A 6000-nucleotide genomic window follows, 5' to 3' on the forward strand; every position below is an offset into this window, starting at 1 on the left:
TAATGTTTTACTCTCCATAAAAATGTATTTTGTCAAAATTATACAAGTTAGAAATAAGCGCATGATAACATCAAGCCATTAATAACAATAAAATAAAATGATGTAGAGTGCCTGGCGGATCCGGCCCCTGGGCCTTGACTTTGACACATGTGGTCTATGGAGCTGCTGAGAACATACACAAATGTGCATTATGCCATCTCAATTGTACTGATGTGGAATATACTCGATCATCCTCACAATCTACTTAAACGGTTGTTAATATTGGTTTAATACATTGGTAAAGTATTGGTTTTATTGTTTTTCTTTCATCCTTGGTATTATTTAACAGAAAATAATTGCATACAACTTTTCCTGCAAAAGTGATCTGAAATTTTTAGTCCTCCACAAGTGATTTACTCGCGATATTTCACATGGTTTGCTTTGAAATTGAATTATTCAGAGCCCTGCTCTACATCATTTTACATTAATGAAAATATAATAAGAAATTAATGAACCACTAGTCATTTATGATTTTCCCACCTTACTTATTAATACCTCACCACATGTAAAAATTTGACTTAGTAATTGCTAGATACGTATTTCAAACATAATCTGTGTTTCTTGCAGAAATGTGCCCTCAGTCACTGCTGCGTTTGGCTCCCGTCAATTATTAACAGTTCAGTTAAATCAAGATATTTCCATCAATAACAAAAAGAAGAGGAACTTTCCTAAGATATTCGCAATAGTGTGTGAGGGAGGAGAAGGAGGGACAGAAAACAACATCTTATGACACTTAACACAGCCCAGTGCAAAGCCTTATTTTAAACTGACATGTTTGGGTGAAATTCACAAAGACATGATCATCATCTTCCCTAAGTGTGCAATCTCTGTGCTCCTGTGTGTACCACTGTGTGCCTCTGGCTGTTGTTAGCCATGCGGTTAAATGAACGCTGTTTTACCCTGATTGAACTGTCTGCGTGGCGTGGAGCAAGAGGCCCAGCAGCCAGGCTATTTAGAGAAGAAGCTGAGCCCGTCTCGCTGTCGCTGCACGCCAAAGTATTACCTAGCTAACTGGAGACTCCTGTTTCACCAGAGAGCTATCACATTTCATAACATGGAAAAATAACACTTTAGCAGGGGGGTCAGGTGGGGAAATGGCACCTCTAAATGAGGGTTAAGGCCATATCATTGTCTTCTCTGGCAGAGCCACCCCCGCCTCCAATAATTCTGCTGACCTTCGGTGCCATGCGGCTGGTTCGACATGGAAGGGTGAGCTAGCGGCGAAGCGATCCTTTTCACGCGGCCCGTTCCCCTCAAAATGGCTTTTTCTTCTCCCAGACAATCATCTGATACGGAGGCTGAATGAAATCACAGATTACATAAGAAAGGTCCGCTCCCTGCCGCAGATAAGAGCTGCACCTGAAGTGACTGCTCTCTCCGTTCTCCTCTCATCTTCTTCTGCCTCATCTTCCTTCGCCTCCACGCTTATCAGCTCTTTCTGCTCCCCACGTTTCTCTGCTTTCTCTCCTTTTTTTTCTTCTTAAACCTGAGCTCTTGATTTAAAACGTGTCTATTGTAATACAGATTAATATGTAAACGTCTTCTTTTTAATTACATAAGACTTACTGGAGTGCACAGGTGAATTTGACGGCTCTTTCTGCAATGTTTACACTCTAAAGTCGTCTTTCTCTAAAGGAGGGACATCATCAGAGAAAATATTTCCCTTGAATGAAGTATTAAATAAAGAATGGTATCCATTATACATTTGAGGATGAAATATTGTACTTTATTTCCCTTGTGTACATACAAAATATATGAAAAGAGAGAACAGCTCTATTGATCTTGGGTTTCATTAGGTGAAAATGCCTCCCTCGGTGTTGAACTGCAACTTTTCAAGCCCATTGGAATCTGGGTAATCCTATAAAAAGGGACACTCGGAAAATATATTCCCCCACCTGAGATATTCCTCAAGCAAGGCTTGAGGGATGTAAATGTAGTGGTGTGTGTGATGAAGGGATTGTAATAGATTCAGAGGCATTGGCAGCGATGAGGTTCACTAGACAGAGCTTAATCAAACACATGCACACCCAGGCTTGTTCTCTCCCACACAAACACTTGAATGCACAGACGTTTAATAGTGTGAAAAGCAAAGGGGGACAGATGGTGAGTGCCACTCAGACGCTCATCTCAATCTGCTAGAAACTGCTGCAGCCGACAGAGCAGTGCGCCACTCTGTGGACTGGAGGGATAGAATCATTTGGAGAATCGGCCGTATCAGAGATAAGGCTCGCTTCTCTTTATATGTAAAGCAGTTTTTTCCGCACAGATCGAGTGCTGTTTAAAAACCCAGAAAACATGCAATGTTATCCGATTTTTTTCTGAGCATATCTCTCTCACTTTTATTCTTCTAGCAGCAGCAGATACAAGCCTGTAGGCTCCGGGCTCGCTTTAAATCAGCAATCAGTAATTAAACTTGAACATGGACATGATGGTTTTGCCTCATGTCCTGAGGATCTGCTCAGTAAAATTAAATATTTTAGTACTGAGGGGATGAGAAGCGGATGAGGGGGGGGTGTCACAAAATCCATCAAAAAACCAAATTGGGTTTAAAGCTTTGCATAGATTATCCAAAATGCTGTTTTGTTTTTAGTTTTAATAAATGGTCTTACTTTAATTTGTTGCTAATAATAAACCTTTTAAGCAGAAATGGAAAAAAAATGACAAAGATTATCATGGATTAAAACAGCGGGTAAATTTTGGGAAACAGGGAGTCAGGATAACACTCTTACTTCTAATACAACTGCAAGCAAATAATTTTTTTTACAATGTTGTTTAGGGGATGGCAGCAGTAGTTGTTGCAGTTTTCCTCTTTGTGATTAATCGGATATATTTACATCCCAATCTTGAAAGACTTATTCACGCACAGAGTTTCTGGTATCAAGTGTTTGTGAGATAAGAGGAGGAAGCCAGGTCTTGTCAATGGTTGTAGTTATCTTTGGAAGAGGTGAGAGGCAGATTGCAATTAAATCCACATGTATTATCTTTGGAGCTTTGAGGTATTTTGTATAAGAGCAACTCAGCTACTTAAGAATGCTTTCAGTGTTCATCTGGGGATGCACTTCAGAAAGTTTTTGGAAAACAAACATCTGCATGGATTAAAAAATTAAAAGATTTCTTCGGAGAAGTGACCTGAATATATAATCTACAAACAATACTCCCCCAACAGTTTCATTTATTCTCTCACAACACAAGAATCTGATCGGCTCCTATAAATACAAATTGTAAAGTAAACTGTTTTACAAAGCTGTGGCACTCGATAAAAACGAACCCATATCGCTAAAGGGTTGACTGTTCCTCACTCTTTGTGTCGGCGAATGTCTGAATCATGTGTTGTTATCTTAAGCAGCCCTTCACATTACAGAGCGAGTTTGTGAAACTCCTTCCAACTTATTTAGTCTGATTTGTTTATCTCTGAGTAAAAATGGTAAAAAAGAAAAAAAAAAGTCTGATAAGTATTTCTGTGTTGAAATCCTCTTTAATTCATTGGTTAAAAAGCACAAAGGAATGTGGGGAAGGGGCTTTAAAGCTGGGACAAACCCAGGCAACGGCAGAGTGCACATCCAAGACAATCCCAGTGCTACCTGTGCCACAAAGATTAGACCATTGTGTGAGGGGAATGTTATCATATGCGTGCCAAGCACTGACTGCTCTGTAAAAGTCGCCATAAGGTGCTTAAAATATGCAGTTTTGTCCCCGGATTTATTGATACTGCAAAGGGAAAAGAAAATGACCTGGTATCTAGAATATAGTCCTCAGTAGAGCCCCTTTGTGGCTTTTATGCCCGCGTATATATATTTTTACTCCTCCTCAGCAATGTTTAGAGACAGTATCGTACTTTGCAAAGGGCTGACACCATTCGTGGGTAAAGTTTTATCTGTTTTCTACAGAGATCAAGAGCCTCAGCTCGGTGCTTTGCGAGTGCAGTGCCGCTGCCAGAAGATGTGCAGGGGCTCCATGAACATTCCTTAAGCTCCCCGCCAATTGAGTCCCGAAACTGCAAAGCTGACTGCCACAATCGAAACTTCTGCATCAACAGATTCAGACCACACCAAATCTATGCCAACCAAAAAGGACATGGAAAACTTTGGACTCAATTGTAAAAACACCAAAAGGAGACCTCAAAAACATTACGATGTTTTAGCAGCAGTCTTGTTTCCTGAGCAGGCCTCATTAAAAAGACAAGCAGCTCATATGGAATGAGCATAAACTCCGTTGAGTGGACGATGCAACCCTTGCTGGGACTGCTGAAAGCAATAAACAAATGAGGAGAATGAGAGGAGAGTGGCAGAACGCTGTGTATCAGAGCTCTGCTGTGTCGGCACTCTGATTTGGTTTGTGCTATTACATAATTAAATTTGGACTGGGATCATGCTTTTTAAGAGATTATGTGGCATATGCTGCTTGAACATGTGCCAGACTGTAAAATGGGCCTTCTTTCATGGGTACTGTATTGGCTTTAGAGAGTTTATAGAAAATCAGAATTAGCTTGCCAAAAGTTAATGAATTGATGTTATGATCTGAGTCCAAACTATGTTTGCATGCAGTAACTTAAACTTGACATTATTTTATAGGAGAGATAAGTCTGCAAAACAAAGACTGTAAATAAAGTTTTTTTTAAGCTTGTCTCCAGTTAAAATATTTATATGCTCTAAATTCCAATACATTGCAGAATGGAGGACTTGAGAGTAGGGGGGGGTAAGGTTTCTGCTATTGATGGCTATTATTGCTCAATTACCAAAATGTTTTGACATTTAAAAAGATAAAATTACAAATAATCTACAAATCTTAATTATTAACAACTAATTGACTTAATTGTTTTGTTTCTATGATCCAACCAGATTTATCTGGCTGAGGCAAGACGTTAATCGATCAATCTGCATCATTTTAAAACTGTTTCACAATTAAATTAATCAATTATCATCAGTACTAAAAAATACCATTTGGATTGAAGCGCAGTAGATTTAATTTACTATAATGTAAAAATGACCAACACACGTGAGATGGCAAAAAAGAATGATCAAGCCATCATAAAGGTGCATTCCCACAGAACACGATTCGTGCGGCGGAGGCGGCCAGTTTCAATGTTAAATCAATTGTATAGATGCGAATTGAGACGATCTGAAGTCCTGCAGCGCAATTTGAGCAGCGAATTTGCCGCGCGGTGAAAGAGGGGCAGGCCATGCAAATCGTGTTTGGTGTGAATGCACCTTCACAGTTTAGTATATGGACAAACTTTGCATTTTGTTAAGACACGTGGCCATACAGTGTGGTATAATGTTCTACTATGTCTTATTTTCATTTTAAAAAAGTAGTGAGCTGAGCTTTATGAAGCTAAAATATGAATGGATTTGCCATTAATTCTTGTTTACTTGTTTGTTTGTACTCATATTTAATTTACACTTGATTATCTTGGAAGAAATACAGGGAATGTGGAAAACGTCACCTTCGAATGTGCGAAAATAGAGAAGCCCCCTGTCCATATCTAACCCCCGCGGTCGTGAAATGTCTGTTACTAAACCCATACTCATCAAAAACCTTTGTGAAAACTGCAACACCTCCTTCGGACGCAAAAATTTCATACAAGCCTCTTAAGTTATCGGAGGTTTTGTGACAAACCGGAATATGTGAAACCAGAAATAAAGACACAATGCGGGGGAACACTGATTGTATATGTATGTATGTATGTATGTATGTGTGTATATGAGTGGGAACGCTGATTGTATATCTACATATGGTAAATAATTGTATAGCGCTTTCTACCCTCCCTCGAGGGCCCAAAGCGCTTCACAGTCACAGACACATTCACCCATTCACAGACACATTCACACATTTGTGTTGGCTTCGCCTCCGAACAATGACGCCAACCTCCCACCAGAGGCAATTCAGGGTTAGATGTCTTGCCCAAGGACACTTGAACACATGGGCAGGCAATGTGGGAATCGAGCCTGTAATCTTCTGATC

The sequence above is a fragment of the Oryzias melastigma genome, linkage group LG3, assembly GCF_002922805.2.
Source record: "Oryzias melastigma strain HK-1 linkage group LG3, ASM292280v2, whole genome shotgun sequence".
In the NCBI taxonomy this organism is placed as follows: Eukaryota; Metazoa; Chordata; class Actinopteri; order Beloniformes; family Adrianichthyidae; genus Oryzias; species Oryzias melastigma.